Raw genomic sequence first — 27,188 nt, 5'->3', positions numbered from 1 at the left:
TCGGTAGTATCTCAGCTTAAGTTCTGATGCTTCCTGTTATCTTTCGCCGCTAACAAAATAGAGCGTTCTCTGAGTCATGAGTTCGAATCCTGCAAAAGCAGAAAAGCTGCATAATATAAATTGAGAAATATTAGCTGGTGTGACATAGAGCACTTAACAGCAGAGATGCCTTATGTAATCATTATTTTGGACGTTGTGTTTTTAATTCGTGTATTAGAGCCCGGCGCAACGATTCTTACTTCACAAATGTTGATTCGTCCTAACAGCGTGCACGCGCCTCTTTAAGTGAATCTCAATTTATTTCAATAAGCTCTGGCATTTGTATAAAGATCAATAGCTCTCCTCCTTTCCATGGAGTTGTTAAATTGCAGCTGTAACATTACCCATCCTTCTCTAATTGATTGCCTTTTCACAATACTAAGGAGATCCATAATAATCAATGAGGCTGTGCTCTGTTTTTTTTTTTATTTAGTCGATGTTTTCTCGTAATTGGCTACCAGGGTGGATTGGCTGAGCCTGGTGTGTTTACAAAAAAGAACACAACACGTTACAGTCCTTGTAAACAATTTTACTGCGTCCCTGTGAAGCCCGGTCATCTGCTAACCTGAAGTTCAACCGATCGCGAAAGCAATCGTATTGTTAAAAAAAAAAGAAAAAAAATGCCCGCTAGTGGTGTGCGCGCGCGCCACTGCGAGCATATGGTTTGAATTAGCACAATAATTCAAAACATATGGCCTCTGGTGCGCGTAACAGACACCAATAGGCCATGGGCGGAGCTATGCGACCGCCCATGGCCTATTGCGTGTTCTGTTATAAAACAGCAGGCACGGGAAGGACAATGAGAATGGACCTTGGAAATAACACACACAAATGCGTGGAATTTCCAGGTCCATTTTCAATTCCCCTCGGAAAAGGACTCGCTGCACGACACTGTTGCGCAGTGTACGACTGGCCCGAGCCCTAAAAAGCACAAGGCAACTAGAGGGAGAAAGCAAAGGAAGAATAGAATGCAAATAATGAAAGAAAGCTGGAAAGAAAGAGAAAGATTTAGATTTAACAATGGAAGGACGGACAAGAGGATGATCAAATGGAAAAAATGTAATACAAATCAATGTTAATGTGGAATATTGAACTATGAAAAGGAAATGAAATATAAATTGAAAGAATAGAGAGAGACTGAGAGACTAAATGAAAGGGTGCACAGACGGAAATATTGAAAGAAAATAAATGGAGGATGTAAAGAAGAAAGTAGAGAACAAAGGTGGATAGAAAGAAGGACATAAGGAAAGAAATAAAATGAAAAGACGGAAAGAATAAAAGACAAACGGCAATATAGGTAAATGCAGTTTTTGATCAAGTTTCTTTCCTGCTGTTAATAGCAAAATTTGGCATTATTTTTGCAAATTTTTATCAGGGGAACAATTTTTACAGATTTCAAAAGGAAAGACCACGATAGCTCACTTTGCTCTTTTATTTAGTGCCATATAAAGCGGTGTATTTTATTTTTCTGGCTACTCCCTTAAAATGGGCCCTTGTGTAGTTACAGCATGCCATTCTCTGCATAGGCCTAGGGCACTGCATGCTGCTTTTGTGGAGGAGCCGTGCTGGACGACTAAGCTACATTTTGAAATATCCAGCAGGATGAAAGGCAAAGACTTCGGAGTGCTTTGCCCTACTGCAATTTTCTGGTCATAACAAAAATGTCTATTTAACTCTGGTGATTAATGTTTCTCTTGGAGAGACCTGTGGTTTCACTAATCCCGGTTTTGACTCGGCATTAAGAAGCATAGAGGCATAATGCTAAAATGTTGAAATGTTCAAAAATGAGAAAATAATATGGTAATACTATGACACAATTTGCAGCATTATGCTGCATAAATTCCCTTTTCATGCCATATAATTCAGTCAACCCTGCAGCATAATTTGGCTCTCCGGGCTGCATAATTCCAGTCGCTCTGCATATAGTTGCTACCAGTATGGATGCCTTGTGACTCCTACACCTTGTAGGCCTCCTTGTCTTAAGTAACATTACCTATTTTTTTTTGTTTGAATATATTTTATTAGTTTTCCAGCATTTAAGTCCATTACATACTTAGATTATTGAACAAGAGGAGATGATAGACATAATCTGCACATCATCATAACGACTATGCAATACATTTGGCAATACATGGTAGGTTGTTGAACACACATCATATTGTTTTGACAGGGTTAATGGAGGATATAGAACAAGATGGTGATCATTTGTATCCGCTAACGTGACGTCGTATGGTGTCTTGTGCATTATGGATTGAGACACAGGGATGAGATATGATGTGGGGCGGTGTGTTCTTTCGGTTGTGCGCCTTCCCCTGGCCTCATCTGCTAGTCAGTTTGTGGTGTCTCCCCCAGCGTTAAGTTGCAGTGTGAAGTGATCCTGATTAAATGGGTAGTTATAACTAATATTATATTCACAGTCTCATAACAAACGTGTCAAAGGAGGGGAACTGTTTTGACACCGGAACTTAACCAAAAGAGAGAGAACAAGGAAAGGAAGATGGCTTAAGAAGGAAAATGTGAGGGTAAAGGGTTGGTGTGTCGGGAAGAATGTCCATGTGTGTCCGCAGAGGTAAGCTTCCAGTTTCGGAGCAAGGGCGCGTGGTGGTCAGGGCCACTTGTGGGCTGGGTCCCCTCTATGAAGGCGATGGGGGGAGGGGGAATGAGCGGTCCAGTAGGGCCCGATGGGCACCGGGGGGTCAGTGTCATGGCGGTAGGGGTCCTGGGTAGTTGTCATGTCAGGTCTCTGCAGCACCGTCTCGTCATGCAGGAGCGGGTTGTGTCTTTCGCCAGATTGGGCCGATGGGGCATCAGAGGGGGCATGATGTATTCTGTTTCTGCCATTGCCCAGGTCCTGCCTAGGGATAGGTGCCTCTCAAGTGATCCCCTGTTCTAGGCACGCCTGCTGAAAGGATTTCAGGGTTTCGTCCCAAAGCTGTACAACGGGGAATTTCCTCAGTCCCGCCGTCTCCTCCCTGCGCGGCACGATACCCTCCGCTCTCACCCAATTATCAAAGGAGGCGTACCAATGTTTGACGTGTGGGGGTTCGTTCTTTTTCCACCGCTTGGTGAGCAAGCGCTTGGCTGTAATTAGTCCCAGGTCCCGGAACCTGGCCGGAACCCTGTTTAATTTTGTCCTCTTGTATAGGCCCAGAACGCAAGCCTCCCATGTGTGTGGCAGGTCATCGCCGGTGCTCTGCTTCAGCAGGGTGGTCACTGTGTTCCAATATGTCGATATGATAGGGCAGGCCCAGAGCATGTGTAGGAGGTCTTCATCGACCAGGGAGCATCTGGGGCACGCGGTATTAGTGGCCGAGAAGTATGTGTTAATCTTGTCTGGTGACAGGTAAGCACGGTGTAGTATGTAAAATTGTATTGTCTTGAAGCGGGAGTTACGTGGTATATTGATATGGCTGGCCAGCACCACTGCCCATTCTTTGTCTGTCCATGCCCTCCCTCTATCCACCGCCCATTTATCTTGTAATTGTTGGGTAGGGTGTTGTGTGTGTGTCAGAAGAGCTTGTGTCAGCCAGTGGACCACATGTGTGCCATTGCCCATAACAGGGAGGTATTGTATGAAGTGATGTGTCGGCGGTTCTTCGGCTATGTCTCCCCAAGGGCGCGCGAGTGAGTGTGTTATGGACGCATGCAGGAGGAATTGTCCGGCTGGCAGGCCTGTGTCTCTCGCCAGTGCCTCAAAGGAAAGCAATGCCCCGTCCGTGTATAAGTCGCCCAGTGTCTCCATCCCAGCCTGCACCCATCTGTTCAGCATTGCCTCTGTCACCTCTCCGCCATCTCTGGGGGTACCCAATAGCGGGAGTGCCGGAGCATAGGGCCTCACCTCGCGTGTTAATTTTAAGGTGCGTAGGAAGCATCTGCGGGCTACAGCCACATGTACCTGTGTTGGGCAGGGGGCTCTGTTCAGGGGGTGAAACAGCGCACACGCCTGCGCATGGGTCCAGATCGTGGCATCCGTAGCTGTGTTGTCTAGGTTCCTGTCGCTTAGCCATCCTGTCACCCACTGCATCTGGGCCGCCAGGTAATACAGTTCCAGATTGGGGACCGCGAGGCCCCCGGCCTCCGTGGGGGCATATAGCTTTGTCAAGGCTACACGAGGTCCGCCAGTGTTCCAGATGAGGTTGTGGAGTAGTTTCTCTAGCTCCCGGAATAACCAAGTTGGAACATACGTTGAGACATTGGCATAATAATATAATAGTCTCGGTAAGACTATCATTTTTGTGAGTGCAATGCGGCTAGGCACGTTCAGAGGGAGTGTCTTCCAAAACTTTATTTGCGCTTGTAGGGAGGAGATAGCCCTGACCAGGTTCCCTTCCAGTATGTCTAGCGGGTCTCTGTAAATGTGTATTCCGAGGTACCTGAACGTTGTGGGGTACCAGGCGAGTCTCCCGCCGTTGATGTTAATGTTGCACTCCCATGTGTCTAGGCTGAAGGAGTACGCTCCTGATTTGGCCCAGTTGACTTTGAGTCCTGACATGGACTTAAGTAACATTACCTATATATTGATTTAGATACTTATATGAGTCATTGTCTCTGAACAATAAGTGTGTGAGCTAAAGCGCTCAACACCCTACATTGGGCTGAGCAGCACTATAAAATAAATGACATACACATGAACGAGGGTCTATATAGCGATGCGGGGCACCATGGGAGGTTGATAATGAGGGAATCTGTGTGTTGGGAGGACTTTGGTGAAGGAGTGTAATGAAGGTTGAAGGCCTCTGCATCCCCTGCAGTGCAGGTGGGACAACACTTCAAAGGAACCACAAACCGTAAACAAAATACCATATGCAATACCACAAAAAGACCTGCACAGTTGCTCAAAACTGTGCACATACCAAAATGGTGAGTTACACGATTGTCTCAACTTAATATAAACTTATTTTGACTTGCACTTATGTTGGTTGTCTATTAACTTACTTATACACTATTGTACAACTTCCTCTGATGTGTCTGAAAACGTACCTTTTGTCCCAAATTTCTGTCCTGAATTTTGACCCTTTGTCCTGAATATTTACACTCGCTGTCCTGAATTTGCACCTATGCCAATTGGTCACCCTACCCTGTTGTAACATAAAGAAGAACAATTAAACATACACCAATAACCCCCCCAATCCCCTCCCCCTTTGCACTGTAGTGCAGCCGATTTTAAGCTTAGCTTTACTGACTGCACTCCCAAGACGTGGGAGCCCAGACCGAGGAGTCGTGCTCGCTCTCAGCTGGGACTCCGTTGAGCAATAGCATTAGGAAACGGTGGCGGTTTCATCAGGGCGCTCTTCTCTTCAAACTGGTTTCCCCTTTTGACTCTTCCTGTTTCTCTGGCATGTCGTTGCAGTCATCTCGAGGAGGAGACCCTACTTCCGAAGCAGCGCTCCCCGGAGAACCAGCCTTGCGGCAGCCATCCGTCCCGCTGAAGTGAAGGTTTTGTAAGACTGCCCTGATGTGACGTCCTGACGCTTCTGAGGAGCCTGTTCTCAGTTCTTTCGTCAGTCAATAGACGACCGAACTATTCCAGCGACCCCGAGTTACTACAGAAGGTAGGCTTTTTCTCCTTTGTCGCAACATTTCTGCTTGAGGTGTTTGTATTTTGCAGAAGGCTTTATTTCTCTTTCCTCCAGCTGCAAGACATTTAGTTACGCGCCAACGTGCCTTCTTGCGGCTGATGCGCGGCGCTAGAAGGGCAAGTTACCTGCAGCCATTCATGTCACTGCTGCGGGGGGTGGGGAACAGGGCATGTCAGTGGCTCAGAGTGTATCTGTTTTATTTTTTTATTTTTTTATTTTTATTTTTTTCTTCCTCCCCAACCGGTCCATTTTCAAAAACCCAGGGTTCACCTGAGTAAGCTAAGCAAACATTGTATTCAAACTTGTTTCACTTTTCGACCTAAGGAGGCAAGCAGTTTGTAAACGCGAGGTTGGACGGATTCATTGCTTTGTTGACAACAGTTTACATTTTAACACATCGTAAAGAGTTAAAGTTCACGCATGGACAACAAATAAACCAAGCAATTGAACACGGAAATGAACAGACGCGTCGGATTTGTTATAGCACTCTAGAAAGTTTACAATTGTATTTGTTTGGTTTCCTTTTCAAATATACTTCGGCCAGGGGAAAGCTCATTTTCGTTTTGGGTGAGTTCCCAGTTTTCAATACCGTTTGACATGGTTGCGAAATCTCGTCTCTACAAATCTGACGAGTATTCAGTACAGCAAAACAGTGTTAACTCGATAAAGTACAACACGTGTTAGAGAAACAGCAGAAGTGCAACTTAACCTCACACACTGAACACAGCGAGCAAGCAGCAGTGGTGAAAGCATCTTTCATGCATACAAACACGTAGAGCAAAAATACAGCATTTACCACCTGCTCCGAGCCTAGAAGTCATTTAGGGATAGCAAGGGGTCGCATCTGTGACCCCCTGGCATGTCACTGGCAGTGCCTGGCACTATCTTTGTCATTCCTGGCCTCCGAGGTAGCAACATCCGTGCCACGAACACAAGAGCGGCTCTGCTAATCTTGTGTTCTGAACAGGGCCGGCTCTAGGCTCATGGTGGCCCTGTGCAGGGAGCGTAGGTGTGGGCCCCGGAAGAGGGGTCCGGACGGGACGGAGCTCAGGAAGGTGTTTTAATAATACGGATATGGAGATCTATACCTATATAAGGGCAAAGGGCATTAATCGGGAAAATTACACTAGGGTCCTAAAATGATACATAGCAGTGTATGCAAAAACTGACTGTAGGATATGCAGGCAAATGAAAAACGTGGAGTTAGAATAGTAATTTTGACCTCCCTGTGTTTGCCACGCCCACTGCTGCCCTGGGGACGCAGGTCAGGACAAGTAATGTAGTGAGCGAGTAGTGAGCAGCAGCAGGCCATATCTAATATATACGGCTCTGTGCTGCTTTAATCTCACTCTTGTGCAGGTCAGTAAGTTAACTTTTGTTGCTGTGCTGCATTGCGATAAAGAAAATCTGCCCTTTGGTGTGCATGCCTGGCGTACCCAATCTAGCCTTAACCCTAGCACTCTCGGGCAGTTGGTGGCAATTAAATTTAAAAAATACTCTATGGGATTTCCTTATTTCCTTACTTCACTTCACCCTCTCACTTAACCTGACTCTAGTTCTACTTCTCCATGTACCTTTAACCTCCCTCCCTCTCTATGTATCTCACATGTGTCTACGGGGCGCCCCAGCTGAGGAGTGAGGTGCTCTGGTAGTGTTGGGTGAGTCCCAGTAACGGACAGCAGGACTGCTAGAGAGAGAGATAGTAGCGAGTTCCTTCCCCTGGAGTAACCATAGGTGCTCTCCCCGCCACCTAAACCTGCACAGTTTTCTCTGGTTCCATTGATCGCCTGCTTCTAACAGGTATTAGATTCTAGTTGAGAATGGCCTATTAATGAGGCTGAGTTTGAAAATATTCACAAACAGACTAGGTCTTATTGCCTATTCTGACCTCTTAAAATTATAATGGAGGTTTTAGGTGCAGGGACACTGGATGGTGGTGCCTTCAGTGTCGCTGCACCTAAACCCGCAAGTCTTGTTATGAGAAGCCTCGTAGGACAGTCCACGGAAAGGCGTGGAGAGGTGAGCTATCATACTATCACACAACTGCTAGGAAAACTAGATGGTACAGGTGCTCCACTGGCTGCGCCCCTGGGTATTCACTTGTGAATCTGACCAGCTGTTCCAATACAATGAATGACACAAAGGCGCCTTTTGTTTGAGAACCAGCGTGGAGTCTGTAAAGATGGACGCCAAGATGGCACTAAGGCCTACTAACAGGAAATGAATTCATACTGCCAATTGACTCCCTGATGCCAGGGTAAACAGCAAAATGATCAAGAATACACATCCCAGTCACCCTAAAGCAGTAACAATGTAATCGACACAGCCTAACTTATATGGGAACAGCCATTAACTAAACTGTGTGTCAAAGTTCATCAAGCAAATAAAATGTCTCCGCCTGCACACAAATTACCAACCTACCTTCTCATATTCAAAGGTTCGAGTGCCCTTGCATGTGCTGGCCGAGGCAGAAATTACAGGCAAATAACAAAAGCTGATCTCCACTTTTATGTGTACTGAATAATAGCCCCCTCCAGTTTTGCAAAAAGGTTTACAGTTGGAGTCGTTTCCTTACTGCTGTTAAAGTGTGCATCTTTTAATTTTACAATCACACGATATAGTCTTATTATTTCATTCGAAATGCTGCTGAGCATATAATGACCGAAGAACGAAATAAAAAAAACAATAAATAGACTCACATTTTCGGTCCTCTCCAACTCTTGTCGACCGAAAGACGCTGTCCATTTGCCCCCTCCCTAACACGTCCTGTTCCCCCACACCCAATGGATGTTGCCCTGTATCCTGCCGTCCCAGCAGTCTCGTTGCACTACTTTTTTCTGTTACACGTCAAATTCGGTCTTAAATTTTAGAGCATGTTATCAATCACTGCGTATGAAAAAGAGTTGTTCAAAAGTGCAATCTCTCGTTTTAAGGCACAATGATTACATTATTTCAATTCCTTTGATGTTTTCGAGGCTTGGGACCATGGTGCTTTGCTGATAGATAGGAGGCAATTTCACACAGTGCCACGATGTATCATTGATCCTCCCGATACTCGTCGTGGCGGCCCCTGGGGTTTGGCGGCCCTGTGCAGGTGCACACTTTGCACATGCCTAGGGCCGGCCCTGTTCTGAATATTTTATTTTAGTAATACCGAATAACTACCCACTGCTCACTGTTATTGTAATAAAAAAGGGAGCACCAGAAGCAAAAGTAAGTTAAAAAAACTGCTTTAAATGTATGTTGTGTGTGTGCTTGCTCACAAGGGGGTGTTTGTTTAAGTGTGTATACATGAGACTGTATGTGTGGGTGAGTGTCAGGAAGTTAGTGAGGATGAGGAGGCTAAATGTCAGTAAGTGAGTGACTATAAGTGAATCAGAGTGCGTAAGAATGAGTCAGAGTAAGAGTAACTGCAAGTGAGTTAGAGTGGATGAATGAGTGAGAATGAATAAGAATGACACGAGGGAGTGTTAGAGTGTGAGAGAGAATAAGGAAGAGTGGCAGTAAGTGAGACTCAGAGTGATAACATTTGAATGAATGAGTGAGAGTAAATCGTGCGAGTGTGTGTGAGTGAATAAGTAAGGGTGAGACAGTAAGAATGTGTTAGAGGGAGTAGGAATCAGTTACTATGAATTAATGTGAGTGCAAGAGAATGAGTACTAATGAACCGGTGGGTGTGATTAGAATGATCGAGTGAGTAAGGATGAGTGTGGGCAAGGGAATGTGAGTGTGATTGACAGTGTGGTGTGATGCTTGTGAGTCTGCCTTTGGATGTGACCCATTAAAGGTAATTCATGGCCTATAGAAGTACCCATTCCAAAATACTGGCGCTGGACTATTGGGGGCAATTCTTAACATGGCAGGCACCTGTGAGAAAATACTTGCACTGGCATATTAGACATAATGCATCCCATATGAGCACCCATGGCAAATGCCTGGTGCTAGCCTACTGGAGGTTATTCTTGGCATAGGGAAAGCCATGGAAAAATGCAGGTATTGCCATACTAGAGGTAGTTCTTGCAGTAATGTGCATCCCTGGTAAAATACTGGCACTGGCATACTAGAGGTAATTCTTGGCATGTGGGGCACCTGTGGAAAAACATTGGCACTGGCATATCTGAGGATATTCTTGGCATAGAAAGCACCTGTTACAAATGCTGGTGTTATCACATTGGAGGAAATTCTTGGCAAAAGGGAGTCCAGCTATGGCCTATAAGATTAGGGCAATCATGAAAAATGCTAGACGTGACAGAAATAGGTACATTTTGACTTAAAGATCACCCATCTGATATGGATGACCTTAATGGCAACATTCTGGAACTGGCATAATATAGGTAATGTTTGCCATGGAGAGCACCTATGACAAAATGCTGGCCCTGGCACAATGGAGGTAACTTTTGCCATATAGGGAAACCCATAACACATTTTGAGAAGCAGAAAAGCTGATCTTTCATTCGCCATCCAAGTAGGGCATGTTGCAGCTTCATGCTTCAGCTAGTGGAGAAGCTTGAGGACATTTCTACATCCACTGCCGGAGGACTATCGTAGAGTCATTGTCCATGCCACAGTGACATCTCATCTGGACTATGCAAATTGTCTACACTTGGGATTACCCGCCTATCTGATTAAGAGATTACAGATGGTACAAAATGCTGCAAGATTAATTAGGCGAGTACCGTATTGGCACCACATCTCTCCACATATAAGACAGCTCCACTGGCTGCCGGTAGCGAAAAGGATTGAGTTCCTTGACCATGGATTTTCGGGTACTGCATGGCAGATGTCCTAGCTACCTTAAACACCGGTCATGACGCTGCCAACAAAAACGGTCATTGAGGTCCAACTCTCAGAACTTGCTCTGCATCCCTTGCTATGCTAATGTAGTGTAGTTCCTAGTTTCCCACTAGGCCCTGCGCATTGGAATAACATAAACAGTAGTATCGACGTAGAAGTGGGGATCTTCCAGGCCTCCACTGACTATGCTAAACTTAATTGGGTTTGTTACCAACTAGCTCAGAGGTCACTGGAAACTTTCTTGACTGAATAGGAAGTGATCAGCTTCCCTGGCACAGACAAGAAGGGATTCAGTTTTCCAACAACCGTGCAACATGACAACTTTGCTCCTCAGATCAAGAGTCAATCTCTAGGGTCGTGTGAAACAATAGACAGTTATTTTACTCAGTCAGGTTAGTGCAGATTACTTTCACAATATGTAGAGAATAGAGAGACGGGCGTTTGTCAATAAAGGGTTAACATTTATTGAACAGTCTTTCTTCTCGTACAAGAGAAATGTATTGCCATAATTGCAAGACTTGTTATTATAAAAAGTACGTACAGTAAGATAAGTATTGCGAAATAATACTGTAAAAGCATTGATATGGTTTCTTAGCCATACAATGGTTTAAAAGTAATAAAACATATATACAGTCATATATACATTAGGCTAAAATACTCAACTGGTGCTTCTAACTACGCCTACCCCAGTGTACCTGACCTAAGCCTAATACTTGGGAGGGGAGTAAGTAAGTAGCTTCAGTTTAAGTTGGTTTTGCCAAGGTTTGCTTCAAGAATTCTCACTAAGGGTTTAGTCAACACCATACCTCTGAATAGAATGATGGAGGTCTGGTATCTCCTTCAGGGAAACTCGGTATCCCAGTCACCCGCAAGGGTAGACCAGAAACGCTGGAGCTGGATTTCTCTGCAGGAGAAAGGCAGCGTCTCTCTTCAGTGCGTCGAGGAGTAGGAGGGGGGACAGCGTCCGCGGGCAGCTGGCATCTGCTGGGCTCTTCGCAGAGGGACGGCTGTTCAGCTCCTAGTTTCACCACACCATCGTTCGCGCTTTAGCAGCGATAATGGTATCAGCAGCTTCGGGACAGCAGCAGCATCAGCGTACTGCAGACAGCTAGCAATGGCAGGCAACAGGCAATTGCTTAAGGCAACGTTGGTAATATTTATACCTGAAAGGTGCCTGGTTTGACGTAAGTTTGCTGGACATAAGACGTCAATTAAAGATGTCACTAGGAAGTGATAGCTATCAGTTGCTCATTAGAGTTCCATTACTAATCAAAACACAGCAAGCGGGGATTTCCAGGTTTGCTGAGTTTTTATCTTGTTGAAGAACTCGGAGTGTTAATCTAGGAATCTCAGATAGTGACTTCTGCTCTGTCATTGCACTAATTGGTTGCAAAGGAAGTGGCAGAGAAAACTATTCTGGAATGTGGCTCTGTTCGTGTGAGGCCAGAGATGACTTTCTGAATATCGCACTTGAACGGTTATGCCAATATAGGGAATAAATGGATTTATAGCCGAATAGGGGCATAAGGTCACAGTATCGATCAGGATCCTAGATAAGCACACAACACTAAGTCATGCACAGGGGGCAGATCCTTCACAGTGGTGGCGGCCAGGCTTTGGAACTCCCTGCCAACTTATATGCGCCTATTCCAATTTGAACTTGTGTTTAGAAAAACCTTGAAGATCTGGCTTTTTAGCCATGGCAGGAATTTTTGGCTATACACCTCTCATGCATGTCCGCTATAGCCTTGGACACCGCTGTTTGAGGTAGCTGTTGTGCTCTATAAATGCTGATATTATTATTATTATTATTATTATTATTAGTCAACCTCTGGAAGTGTAAGACTTCATTGGCTTGGAACCCCATAAAATAAAACGATTTGAATATTTAAATACAAATGCCCTTTTTAGAGCCCATTATTTTTTTAGCCCATTTTGGTGAAAATGATGCTTTAAAAAACACTATTTTACCAATTTATTGAAAAATTGTCTCTGGGAGAACTCCCTCAAACAGTCTTAGACGAGATCTAGTTCACTCATTTCACTCACATGCAGCAATTTAGTGCAATTATCGAATGGTGCTCCACCACTTTCAAATATCTAAACTCAGTTACATTTGTATTTCAGCAGCATCAGTTATTGTGATGTTATCAGGGTTAAGGTCACATGACATCACTTTTGGCATGATTCTGAGTCAAATGTCATCAATGCGACTTCCTGTGATGTCATTAAGATCATAGGGTGTGTGATATTCCTTTCCCTGTCCTGGCAATATGATGTATCAACACCCATGACTCTGAGTAGGTAGTTAATGGGGCAGTGGCTTCCTTGTGGAGGACGTGAGGCGGGAGGCTGGGAGGGCTGGAGTTGGAAAGGGAAGAATAGTTTTGACTTTCTTCCCCCTGCTAAAGTAACAGCTTGACAGGCACTGGGGGATGAGGCTTGGCTGCTGTTGCAGTAAAAACCTCATGCAATGTTACTGCCAGAATAACTCCTCAACGTTCTGGGTAATATAATCACATATTTAATAATTGTTTTTTAAATAGACTTTGTTGAGTTTTACATATATTTCAATGACATCTTTACCTTTACACAGTTACAGAAATATGGATCAGAGATGACGTAAAAGGAAATACATCCAAATAGTTCGGAAATGTTGAACGTTATGCAGACAATGAAATAACTAAATGTTCTGATGGTAATACAATTTTTGTGTTAACATAGCAAATTTCCGTCTGAAAGGGCAGAGCGATTGGATCTCATATTCACCATATAATATTAACATAAAGAAGTATATAGATCGATAAAAAAAAAGGCAAATGAGCATATCAATCTTTTATTGTCTCCCACTTGAGAGAATGAGATGCAGCTGGGGACACTGGCCTGTGAACGTGGGAATGAGAAGATGGGAGCTCAATAGTGATTGGGAAATCGGGAGGTATAGTCAGGCGTTGAAAGAGGAAAGGGGAGGTTGGGAGAGTCAGTAGCGTATATTTTAAGACCATAAATGGTAGGATAGGGAGAAGTTGCATCCCAAACTGTGAGTAAGGGGTAGGGAAAGTGTCCGCGTAGTTCAATATTCAGGAGGATTTTTTCTAGGGCGCATTGGTTTTGAGAGTACTGAGCAAAATAATATCATGGATGCATGCGGGGAAGGTCTGGTTAGCGAGGCTTCCACAAACTAGGGTCCAGCTTCTGTAGGTACTCTAGTCTTTGTTCAAGGGGGTACAGAGTCATCTCTGGGTTCTTCTCCCAGAGCTGTCCAGAACTCATCCCAGTCTCTGGCGATTGGGTGTTTACGGAGGCCTTTCCCTTTCTTCTCTGTGGAGGGCTTTACTTTTTGCACTGGCCCAATGTAACATTATTGATCGCCAGGGTGCGGGCGGGGGAGGTATAGCAGCTTTCTATTGCGTAGTGGTTGTCCTTTAAGCCAGAAGGAGACCTAAATCTAGAACGCAGGTAGGGTGCTCTGTAGTATTTGGGTGGTTTGAATATTTCTAGGGTGCATGACTCCCAAGTTGTCAGCAAAGGCATGCAGGTACAGGTTGCAAATGCTCTGAGGATTTCTTCCCAAAAGCTGGACGAGAGTGGGCAGCTCCACAAATGAGCAATGTGGGCAGGAGGCCAAAGCTTCCAGGAATATTCTGTTGATCTTGGTGGGGGAGAGATAAGCTCTATGAGGAATAAAACACAGAATCAGTTTGAATCTTGCATTTCGAGAGACAGAGTGAGCATATGCAAGCACTCTATTCCTTTCCTTATCGTGGACTGATCTCCCGATTTCGACCGCCTAAGTGTCCCTCAAATGCTGAAGGGGAGTAAGTAATTTGGTTTGTTATGCCTTGTAAAGGCAACTGCCTCATCGCCTGTCCCATTGTGGATAGTGTTTGTGTAGGGAGATGTGTGTCGGGGTCTGAGTCCCTGATTGTTCATTTAGCACTGAGTATATGTCCTGTCTATCCCTATGGCAAACGTTGTCCCTTGTGCAGGACATTCTGATCACATTGTGATTTGAATGGTTGGAGCTGTCTGTCCAGGAATAAGTCGCTAAGGGTGCCCAGTCCAACCCCCCCCATTGTCTGAAGTTACTGTTGTTATAAAAAAAAGATTGAGGCGGGAGACCCAACAAAAGCATACTCGGCATAGGGGTCTGGTTGTTCAGAAGTGCACGGAGACAGGGGAGGCACGAGTCAAGGGCGGTTCCACCTCCGGAGCGTGAGTGCGCTGACCCCCTACTGAATGCAGCCACAAGCATATAATTTAAAAATTCCCCTTGTCTTTGATGTTTAAAGGGCTGGGCGCGACCTGGCTGATGTGTTTGTGTAAGGGGTGGGGCCAGACCCAAGACAGTCCTGATGATTGGCAATGGCATCAGGCTATGGTCCACTGCTCATGTGGGCTTGGACAGGGTTCTGACTGTGTCCAACCTGACATGCGCACCTTGGGCCTCTCAAATCCATGCTCTGTTATGGAGTTTGGAAAACTCAGCATAGGCACCCCCTCTCCATTGGAGGCCTGGGCTCACCCGCTCACACCAATCCTGACATTGCTCTTATGCATTTTCTACTTGAACCTGCATGATAGCAAACTCTGGATTGGTTGTGGGGGGCTAGATGGTTATGGTGAGGTTAGCGTAGCCTGTTCTTACGGTCCCGCGCTTGGAAGCAGTTAGGGTGGTTTGCCCAAGATCACACAATGTTGACAGGTAAGAAGAGCAAAATTTGTACTTGATGGTTCAATATCTTAGGTGGTTCTCGAGTGCTTCGGTGAAGGAGTTAGCTACCATCCCCTTCTGTTTTATGTGAGGCGATTTGCTGGCTGGCTACATTCAGTGTACATGCGCTGAAAAATCTGCCAATGTGCGTTAAAGTGAATGTGCATCGTGTTTTATTAGCTGAGTTGTCGAACTGATATTTTTGGGGGACAGGTTTGTTGATGTGTGGTGCCAGGTTAGTTTACGTTGTGGTGCGTGCACCCTTTTTTTTGGCGTGTAAAATTGTGCGTCGATTGCCCTTTCAGCCTTCTCTTTGCAAGGAATGTAACTACAACTGTGGAAGGGAGGTCAGGTGACCAGGGTGCACAGAGTGCAGAGGACCAGCACTGGCGAGGTTGGTTCACACATCCCAAAGCACTTCATCAATTCCCGGAAGGCTTCTAGCAAAGCTGTCCGGTGGCCAGGCGGCACGTAGCCCTTGGGCCGGTGATACAAGGCGCGTCCTCACTGGACGGTAAGAGGGTCAGTGTTGCCTCTGGCCTTGATGAGTTCTCTGATTGGAGAGCCTGCTGAAGGACAGCAGGCAGGATTGCTTTCATGAGTAAGAAGTCTCTCTTGAGTACTAAGAGAGATGAGTAGGAGGAGTTCGTTGTGGGATGCGGTCGGACGGTAGTTCTCTATGAGTCTAAGCATTAGGGAGCTGGACAGGAGCTTGCAGTGGGATAAGGTCAGGAGGAATACCTGTTTAGAAGAAGTCCCAATGAGGCAGGAATAGGAACATGCAGGAGTCAATCTTGAGAGTAGTTTGCAGACCCTGTAGTGGTGTTTAAGTGATGGGAATTATTTTATCATACTTTGGCAAAAAGAAGACAGACGGCTATTGATGGGGCTTTGTGGGTGCATGTGCTTTGTGTGTGTGCTTTGTCCCTGACACCGATTGAATCGTCAGCCAGCCTGTGATACAGTCCACCATCACCCCTTCACAGAGGCGGTGGAGCGCTACTGGGAAGACGGCCTGGGCATTTTAGGCACAGCAGGAGCATGTGGTGAATACAGAAATAGTCAGTCACCCCAGAAGCTTTGGTGACCCCTTCTGATCTACTAGAGGTAAAGGGAGGGTCCTTGTGTTACAGCAAGTGGTCAGTGCTTAATAATTGAGTTATTCGAGAGTACACATTGCTCTGTGCTTTGTAGTACTGCCCTACCGTGTGTACTGTACTGTTTGTCTCTAGTGAGTACTGTGGACTGTGGTTGTGTCCTCTGGAGTATCTGGTTTCATCAGTCCGATGGGAGCTGCAGTAGTTGTTTCCTCTCCCCTCGTGATGTGGGCTGGTTGTAATCTCTGGGAGATGTGCTGTCCTCGTAGTAGATAATTCTGCAGATGTTGTATCCTGCCTTGTGATGTAGACTTGGATATTAACATCTGGGGAATTTGGCATAATTCAGGTAAATGTTGTAGTGGTTGTCTCCTTCCCTAACCTCCCCTTATAATGATGTCTGGTGTTTATGTATCACCACTTTCAAATGTCACTAGCCGCCACTGACCATGTGCCAGTACTACTAGTATGAATAGTGTACGGAGATAGTTAATCATTGCTATAATACATGGAGTTCTGCAATCCCTGTATAAATTATAATCGTCGACTTCAGACACACTCAGGCGCCGATTATAAGAAAACACTTCAGAAGTCAACTGTAATAACTTATTACAAATGTCTTCTGACATCACAATGCCTACTGCCAGAGCCAGCACAAAACAGCGGTTTAAAGGAACGAAAATGAAAGGTTGCTTTTCTTTCTTCAGCTCTGTTTTTTTTTAACTCTGCAGTACCAAACAGAAAGTAGATAGTCCTGGTGTCGTACATGTTAGTATGTTTTTCATGTTTACTGTGCAGCGTCACACCTCATTACCATGGTAACACTTTCTGTATATAGGTGACGTCACTCGCATGCCGTGACAGATGGCAGCTGATACTTGTTAATGCCGGTTGTTATCCCGCTACCGCGGGTCCTTGTTGATAATAAACGTAATCTTAAACATACACCTTTCTCCATGCTTTATTGGTGTATGCTACAATTGGCGACGAGGGTTCTTCCAACAAGGGCCGGCGGAAATACTGAGGTCGGCGATGATTGATGATCGTGACCACATTGATAAGGAAATGCGGGAGAGAAGTTAAGGCATAACGGAGTGAGTACGATATGGATGCAAGCGTTACTGACTAAAAGTATACTTCTACAGAGCGATTTGTGAAAATCGGAATTAATCTGAGGAAACGCTTTTGCTCGGCACCGCGTGAATTTTATAAAAGCTGAGTTTAAGTTCACATCTGAAGCGGTGTGCGGGGTAAAGCATGTGCGAGCATCTGAACTGTATTTAGCAGGCGGCTGCGTTGAAGATCAAGCTAATGGAAGCATTTTGAAACCGGCGCTTCGTGACTTCCAGCTGAGGCGTCAGTCAATTACCTCAGCTGAGTCGCGTGAAGCATGCCGGTAGTGCCTTGTGATTGGCTGCACGTCATCAACGTAAACAACGTGCGGCCATCTTTGAAAATTTCCTGTCAGGGGAGCGAGTGAAGGAAAAAACGGAGCGCACTCTGAGGGAAATACTGCGCTCAGGTGAAATTGATCAAAAGGAAACGAGCAGCTTTACAAGTAAGCTACAGAGTTAAATCGGAGCTATAATAAAGCTATCTTCTGCCGGTGCATTGGAAATAAAATTGTTAGAAAGGCAAAATAAAGCGGAAAAATAAGCATGGCAGAGTGCAACAACATATGTGCCCCTCCTAGATTCCTGGATGAACCAGGGAAACCCACTATGAAGTGGAAGAAGTGGGTAAGGGCATTCGAAAATTACATCATTTCTATTGATGGGAAAGCTTTTGACGCTGAAAGAAAATGTTCCTTGTTGTTTGGACTATTAGGTAAAGCAGGGCAAGACATCTTTGATAGTTTACCTGAGTATGAGAGCCCACCAGGAACATTCATACCACTGAATGAATATCAGGAAGCGTTAAAAAGATTGGAAAGGCAATTTGATGAAGAAAATAATATAATGGTTGCCAGACATAAGTTTGCTCAAAGGAAGCAACAGGAAGGGGAGTCTATTGAGGACTACGTTGCATGCTTGAGAGTTTTAGCTGTAGAGTGCGAATATGAGGAAATGACTGATATATACATAAGGGATCAAATAGTGTTTTATTGCTACACGAGGAAGGTGCAGGAGAGATTATTGGCTTGCAAAAGACCGAGTTTGCAAGAAGTCATTGATATCGCTAGAGGTATCGAAAGATCCCTAACATCTACAAAGGAATTGTCATCTAATGGGAATAATGCTAATGTATTTTACTTGCAGGAGAAGAAAAAAGGGGATGGTAAGACAAACGAAAGAAATATGAGTGAAAGAAAGGTGGGAGGTAAGCAGTTATGCTGTTTTAGATGTGGTTCTAGTGAACACTTGGCTGACTTCAAAAATTGTCCTGCTGTTGGTAAAAAATGTATAAAGTGCAAGAGGTATGGACATTATTCTACTCTGTGTAAAACAAAGAGGATAAGCAATAGTACTAGTATAAACACTGTTGGAAATTTTGACGAAGAAATGTGCGCTAATATTATGTTGTACATAGAAATGGAGGATGGAAAAATAAAAGGGCCCATTAGTGATGTAAAGATTGGGGAGGTTGAGTTAAAGTTCACCGCCGATTCAGGTGCCCCAATAACTACAATTTCTGACACCCTTTTTGAAGAGAGATGGAAAGGTGTGCAGTTGACTGAATCTGATATGAACCCAAAAGCCTTTGGAGAGAAGGATATAAATATGTTGGGATATTTCATTGACACAGTAACATTTAAAGGGAGAGTGATTGAGACAAAGGTCTACGTAGCAGAAAAGGGGAGAATACTGGTAGGATGGAGAGATTTGGCCCAGCTGGGGGTGGTACTAGTTCCGGGAGCTAAAGACCCCGTGATTTTAAGAGAAGAATGGATGAACAGCATTTGTGTAGGGAGAGAAGAAAGTACATTGAGTGAAATATTGGAAAAGCATAAAGATGTATTTAAAAATGTTATTGGATGTGTAAAAGGATTCAGTCATGACATCAAGCTTAAAGAAGGGGCTATTCCGTGTAAGCACAAGGTAAGGTCTGTGCCTTTGTCAGTGAAAAATGAATTAAGAGAAGTGCTTGAGAAATTAAAAAGGGAAGGTGTGATTGAAGAGGCGGAAGAAACCGAATGGATTTCTGCCATAGTTGTATCGAAGAAGAAGGTGACAGGAGAAATTAGGCTGTGTGTCGACCTAAGGTCGCTTAATAGAAATATTGTAATTAATTGTCATCCCTTGCCAAAAATTAAGGACATACTTCAGTCAACATCGGGATCAAAGTATTTTTCTCTTATAGACTTAAGGTCAGCGTACCATCAGGTGTCCTTGTCTGAAGAGTCCAAAAAACTAACATCTTTCATTACTCCATTTGGAGCATTTAGGTACGTGAGACTTCCTTTTGGTCTAGCATCATCTTCAGGAGTTTTCCAGAAACTCATGGATGTATTGTTTGGAAAAATGAAAGGGGTGGAAGCCTTTCAGGATGACATTTTGCTGCACTCCAACACAGAAAGCGAACACATACAGTTAATTGATACAGTTCTGAGCGTGTTGGAAAGTAGAGGCATGACAGTTGCTAAGGACAAGTGCAAATTCATGGCAAAAGAAATTGAATATTTAGGACATGTCCTGTCGGCAGAGGGTATTTTGCCAAAAGATGATTTGGTCCATGCTATAAGGGAGGCCCCTGAACCAAAAAATAAAGAGACTCTCAAGTCATTCCTTGGCCTCAGTGAGTATTACGCAAAATTTATCAGTAAATATGCAGAAAAAGTGGAACCTCTGAGGAGACTGTTAAAGAAAAATGTGAAATATGAATGGGGAATAGAACAAGATGATGCATTCAAAAGTGTCAAAATGGAAATTGCTAAGGCGCCAGCATTAAAACCTTATGATCCGCAGCTAGAAAACATCGTGACAGTGGATGCCAGCAATGTAGGAATAGGTGCTGTGTTTTGCCAGAGGAATGGTAAGGAAGAAAATACTATTGCATTTATTTCTAGGAAGTTAAATGACACTGAAGTTCATTACAGTACTATTGAACGTGAGACACTGGCCTGTGTGTGGGCTGTACACAAACTTAAAGACTATTTATGGGGCAAGAGTTTCATGCTAGTAACGGACCACAAACCCCTGGTGTACATGATGGACGGCAAGGGGCGTGGCAATGGCAATGCTAGTTCAAGGCTGATCAGACTTATGTCAAAGCTCCAAGAGTATAACTTCAGAATAGAACACATAAAAGGAGGAAAGAACAGTAGGGCGGATTGTCTATCCCGGTTACCAGTAAAGGTAAACAATGAGGAGGTAATGGAAGATAATGAATGTGTGGTGGCACACATTGATGCAACTGTGATGTGTGAAGGATCAATAAAGGATGAGGAATGGGAAGAGTGTACAACGAAAGACAGTGTTCTGATCAAAGTAAAGGAGTATGTTCAATCCAAATGGCCACATGTGAGGAATTTACCTAAACAGCTAATGAGTTATCAACAAGTAAGCGATGAATTGACTCTGGAAAATGGTTTCCTGAAAAGAGGTGAGGTATTCGTGCCCCCACAAGGCCTCAGGCAAAGGATAATCCAGATGGCTCATAAAGGACATCCTGGCACCACGGCCACTAGAAATGTTCTGAGAATGTACTATTGGTGGCCAGGTGTGGACAGCGAAATAAGGAATACTATAGATAACTGTGAGAAATGTTTGAAGTCAGACAAACATTGGAGAGTGGAGAAAAATGAACTGCAAATTGTGCAAATTCCTGATGGGCCATGGGCCAAGGTCGCTATAGACTTTGCCGGACCTTTCAATTTGCTACAAGAAGAATGTAAATACCTAATAGTTTTGACAGACTACTATACTAAGTGGGTGAGTTACAAGTTTGTGAAGGTGATTACTACCGAAATAGTCATAAAATTTCTGGAGAAAATCTTCGAAAGAGAAGGGCAACCAAAAATCATAGTGTCCGATAATGGGTCACAACTTGTATCACGTTTAATGGTAGATTTCTTGGAAAAGCGGGGCATTGTGCAGGAGAAAACACCCCTGTATAGTCCTAAGAGCAATGGTCAAGTTGAGAGGATCAACAAATTCTTTAAAGAAGGAATCCAGTTGGCCATTGCAAATGACATGGACGTGAAGGAATTTATCAAAGAGAAAATAAATGCATACAATAATACTCCTAAGGAAGCAACTGGGTTTACACCGTTTTTCCTGATGAGAGGAAGAGTGTGCAATGGGGTTATCACGCCGAAAATAGGTGAATGGAAAGCAGCAGCGGTAGAAGCAAGACAAGTCTGTGAAAAAGAACTCAATGTGAGGGAGAGCATACTGAGTAAACAATTGAGGAATAAGGCTTATTCTGACAATATCAATCGTGCTAAGGATAAAGTCATAGTACCAGGTGATTGGGTGCTAGTGAGGAAGCCTGGTCTGGTTGCTAAAGGAGAGTCTAAGCTTAGCAGGCCATTGAGAGTTGATAAAGCAACTGGAGGAGCTGTGCTAATTGAAGGTGATGGGTGGCGCAGCAAAGATGATATAGTAAAACTGAAACAAGGTCAAGAACAGATCATAATGAGAAATGCAAGAATGGAGGAAGGAGCTCAAAATGACAGTGTCCTAGAATGGGATGACATGAGCAGTAACCTAGATGGGTCACACACCAGAGTCAGTCGAGGAACGTCTGATGTTTCAGACGCAGGTTTTGGTGGTTTCTCTTCTAGTCCCGTGGACACTACTTCAGTGCGTAATGGAACTGGGGGAGACAACTGTGAGGAAGACAATGAGTGTAATGCAACAAGCAGGAGTGATATTGAGGGCAATGCAACTGAACGACATATTTCTAGGACGGGCAGAGTGGTCAAATTGCCCACCAAGTTTAAAGACTATATTATGGAATAGTTCTGTTTTTGTTATGAAGAAAGGGAGATGTCGTACATGTTAGTATGTTTTTCATGTTTACTGTGCAGCGTCACACCTCATTACCATGGTAACACTTTCTGTATATAGGTGACGTCACTCGCATGCCGTGACAGATGGCAGCTGATACTTGTTAATGCCGGTTGTTATCCCGCTACCGCGGGTCCTTGTTGATAATAAACGTAATCTTAAACATACACCTTTCTCCATGCTTTATTGGTGTATGCTACACATGGGAACATGTTTATTTTTTACACGTCTTGGGAAATTAAGAAAAGTTCGAATATTTCGACATGTTTCTGCTGCACTTAAAAAAAATCTGACCTTTGTTAAACTGCTTCTAATATCTTTTTTCAACAACTATCTGACAACTTTATTGAATGTGTTTAAAGTTGAAACAGTGAGTCTATTTCTAGTCTTCGTGTTTACATGCATGCTCTCTCTTTCATATGATGAATCTACGCACCAATGATTTAAGTACTTTTTCGAAAAGTTGATGGTGTGACCTTGTTTTATTAGGGATAATGTATCCCCTGCCGTACATGATAGGGATATTGCAAGTCACCTCGGAGTTCCATAACCTTATAAGGGAACTCGGCCTTCATCTTGTTCCTCTATCTGGACGTGACTTGCAATATCCTTATGATGTACTGCTGGGAGGGCGGGGGTACTTTATCCTATATATAGCATGCAGCCTGCTGTTATGTATGATCTGAATTGCAGTGCACAATGCTAGGTGACCAGGGTCGTTTTAACATATGAAATAATAGACATTGAGTTGCCTAAAAAAGTAAGTGACAGCACCGTACATTAAAAAAAAGACAAAAATGTCAGTTAAAACTTTACTTTATCCTTATTTTTCGAGAAGCCATCACAGAGTAATAAACTGACGCTGGGACGTGCAGCGCTTGATATACACATATTTTAATTTTATATTTATTTTATTTGTAAAGCAATCTAGTGTTTAGGCGCCTATAAAAATAATACATTAACATAGAGCTAAAACTATCACAGTAATAAATAACAGCGCTTAATGTAATAATGTCCAATCGGCATGAAGTTTACATAGGAAGCTACAATTTAATGTTACCTAATCAATTACAAACGTAAATAAGAGGCTACTGTCTAATAATATATATTTAATACCGTTTATGAAAACAAGTTTATTATGTCTGGGGCAGTATTCCAATGGAGGTTGGTAACACGAGTTACTAACCCCATCAGGACTACTAGTTCCAGTGAACAATGCTGAAAGTATCCTGGTGAAATCTCAGAGCAAAATGAGCAATAACTACAAGAAGTAGGTGCAGTATTTTCAATTCCGCAGACAGTTCCCTGTGTCTCACGGTGCTCTCAGGGACAAGTGATCTTGCTGGACTCCTCACCCAAACCCCATTCCAGCCACCCCAAATTTTCCGATGCCAGTGGTATCAGTAAGTTTGAGACCAAGTGGGCGGGCTTCACGGCCCACATCCAATGGTCTCCAAAGTACTGAGTGATCAAACTTGCACTAGTAATTTATTCTTCAATTTATTTATTTATTTACTTGAGTTTTATGTAATGTGATATCAAAAGCACTGAGAAGCATCTCACCTAACTTGGTAAAACCACATAACAATGGTCATTTTGATTCCCAGGCTACACATATTAGTCTGATCTTTATTTGACCTTCACTTCCAGCCAGCAAAGGTCAGAGCCTACACCAGGAAAGATGATCAATCTTTCCAAGAGTGCATATTATATGAATGGCACTTTTCTAATCAGCTTGTAATTTCACCCTCAAGCATTAAATTACATTTTAATAGGGTTCTGGGCTTGATAGCAGCCCCATGTAAATACAAAAATATTGAAGCAAGTGACTAGTAATTCCTTTGACCCTACGCATCCCACCATTCTGACTCACAGCTGTGAGGCCATCAACCTAGAGATAATAAACTCACTCCTTAACTCCACTACTTAAAACTAAGAGACCAGGAAAGTAGTGATCAAAATTGAGCGGTCTACCAACTCACAACTTTGCATATATATTTTTTTTACTTTGCTACTTTCTGTCATAGGGCAGAAATCCGCACACAGTTCACAGATGCATGGAAATTCCTGCGAGGTAGGTGGGGATCTCTGAATACGAAAGGGGCCCCCTGCTGGGCGTGGAGATTCAGGTTTCTTTTGACTCAGTGTGCTGGCACTGGCAGACAACCGCCCACCAGGGTCTGACTAATCCCCTCAACCAGCTGGATTCCAGCCTTTCCCTTCTTCTCCACTCCCATCTTTCTCAGTCCCACTTATTTAGTGGTAGATAATAAATCATTTATTATCAGCGCTCTATTTCTGTAGTCAAGCAAAACGCCTTGGTTGACATGAAAGTGATCTGTCAGAGCTTACTAAATGCCAGGGACCCGGGTTCAGTGCTTAGTTTGTAAAACAATAAGTGCTGTCACCCAAAGTTTTAGTCAAAAGCCCATGGCCGGTGTTACAAATATCGGGGGTGCTGAATATAAAGGTTGCGTAGTCTTGATCCACATCTTGCCCCTTTTATCTATGACCAGACACCTCCACTCCTTTTATTTCACTTTTGCAGGTTGTTTTTTTATCCCGCTTTCTTCCTTTGCCACAGTTTTTTTCACTTTCTCTCCCCTCCTTTTGTGTTTTCCTCTCTCTTGCTCTGGGTGAAAGTCTGATGAGGAAAAACTAGTACCGGTCCCAAAAATTTAATGGTGGTGGGCCCCACCTGCAATCACTGTCTAAAATTGAGGACTGGGCAGGTCTTGTCAATTGTTCATCAAGCATGATGACTGATTGATCACAGACAAGGGGTGTGGTTCCCAAGAGGTCACATCTTTCGAAGGAAGGACCCTAGAGTCACATATAGGTATACTTAGACACTTAGCCTCTTCCAGTACCTAGGATGTAACAGTCGGCAATCTCTGTGTCTGGAGTGATAGACACCTGGTAGAGGGATAATAAAGAGACACCTCTATATGGTATCTTTATCCCATATTACCTGGCGTTTATGGCAGACCCACAGAAAACATAAGGAGCACGCCTCCCATTCCGACTTGCTGGTTCATAGCACTTACAAAAAAGAATCACTATGCCATGTTTTTTACTACGGTGTGTTACAACGTCATGCAGGGCAACATGTGCTATTTTGCCTTGTGTTGGCAAACGGGGATACCTCAGACATCCTGCTCAACTAGCTCTCTCTCTTTTACTAATTTAATTCCTTTCATAGAGGTGGAGCTAATGCGCCTACTATGGGAACACACAAAGACATAACTAAGATATGAACTAGCTTTGCTCAGTCAACCCTACCAAGTTAGATTTAGTGAACGTTCCAATGAGATATCACGTCAAACAGTGGTGCAGGAGAGCTCACCATAGTGGGTAGACATGTCACAGCACTGATTTATGATGCATGCATTCAAATTCCTTGAGGTGAGTGCCTGTATATTATAATTCACCCACGTTAAGTAAGAAGGTACGCAATCCCAGGAATCTGCCATAGTTTGCCTAATATAACAACAGACAGCAAAATCAATATATTAGCACTTTAAATTACTGGGTATTTTGAATGATAACGTTAACCTAATCTACTTCTTTGTATCAATTGATGGCTGTAGAGGCAACAAATCCAATTTTGCTACAATAAACATCACTCTAAACCCAATGCCTTACTTCATCCAGTGTGCCAGCCGTCCTGCAACTGATCAGTGTTATATAAAATAATACATAACATGAATATAAAGTGTGCTGTAGATGCAGAACTGTGCTCTCGCGATAAAACACTACTGAAATCAAGACTAACAAGCACTGGCGATGCCTTTAGGTCTGGTATACCAATTAAACTAACGAGTTTAAGCACTCAATAGCTCCTCATTCCTCCACTCACAAATATGCACAAAATTACAGTTGGAAGAAAAAAAATTAAATTCTCCTAAAATGGTCTTGCATGGATTTTGACAGTTCAAATGTTTTACCCCCAAGGTTCGTTAGAGGAGGTAACTAGCACCAAAACATAAGTCTGCTGAGTAATCCGTGGGATTCCACCTAACACAATACACATCTACAGGCATTAACTCCATTTCATAGCAATCCATAATGAAAAGGCTTTTGACTTAAACATATGTTTTGCACAATAAACAGGTAAAGCTTACTGTCTTTGTTGTAACTTTTCTTAATAAACAGTATCAAAATATGGTGTCTGACAAATGGGATCACTGGCTTGGCACCACAACCAACTAGGGCCTACTGTATTGAGCATAAGCTTTCCAAAAAGGCACAAAATATTTCACAGACGCTCCTTTGCAGTGGTACCACACATCTTCTACCTTGTTAAATGCTGTACGATGGAAATTCAATATATGGGCAAAACCAAAGACCCTTTCTTAGTAAAGATTATTAAAGCTCTTTTTTTTTTACAGCTGTCTTGTCAAGTCAAACCTAAAATGTGCACAATCTGTAAAACACTTGCCAACAGAACAGTCACTAGAAAATTAATCAGGATAACATAAAAGAATTTCAAGAGATCTGAAGATTAGTAGAAGGCTATTATCAGGTTTTGCCTCTTCTAAAAATGCTGGATACTCGACTGGAAAATACAAATCATTGCTGAAAATACAGAATATTGTGTAGGGACATGTTCATTTATGTTTCAGACCCTTTTCAGGAGGTTTTGTCGGGAGATATTGGAAACAATGATCTTATTCATTGGAAATGTTGTTGGCCTTTCTGCAACGCTAGGTCCCAAGTAACCTACAATTAAAAGAACACTTGAAAAGCATTAGAATTTTTTTTGCAATTTAACTGCATACCTGCATTTAGGGCGACAACCTATTTGCTAAATATAAATCTGGTTTTAGCATCTAAACTGCTATGACTGAGGTCATATATGTGGCACTAATGTGTATTTTTTGGGGTGTGGGATTGGCGCTAGGACTGGAAAGTCTTGGCCTGGCACGTAAGTCCTTGCTCAGGAGGCACAAGCCAGGGGGCAGTGACATCACAGTGATGAGCAAGGGAAGGTTTAGCAGTGCATTTGGGTGTT

At 43.5% G+C, this 27,188-nt stretch overlaps 1 protein-coding gene across 1 annotated transcript in view; it reads left to right on the top strand.

The window, feature by feature from the left end:
* ITGB2 (integrin subunit beta 2) overlaps positions 1-27,188 on the top strand; it is a 466,167-nt gene that overhangs the window by 194,354 nt on the left and 244,625 nt on the right. The window contains exon 2 of the mRNA XM_086955517.1: positions 5,390-5,591. The gene's annotated coding sequence lies outside the window, so the exon portion shown is untranslated. The remainder of the gene's footprint in view (positions 1-5,389; positions 5,592-27,188) is intronic.

Source organism: Lissotriton vulgaris, chromosome 2_1 (assembly GCF_964263255.1).
Source record: "Lissotriton vulgaris chromosome 2_1, aLisVul1.2, whole genome shotgun sequence".
Taxonomy (NCBI): Eukaryota; Metazoa; Chordata; class Amphibia; order Caudata; family Salamandridae; genus Lissotriton; species Lissotriton vulgaris.
Note: the sequence above shows the minus strand (reverse complement) of the source record. Positions and strands in the feature narration are given on the sequence as shown.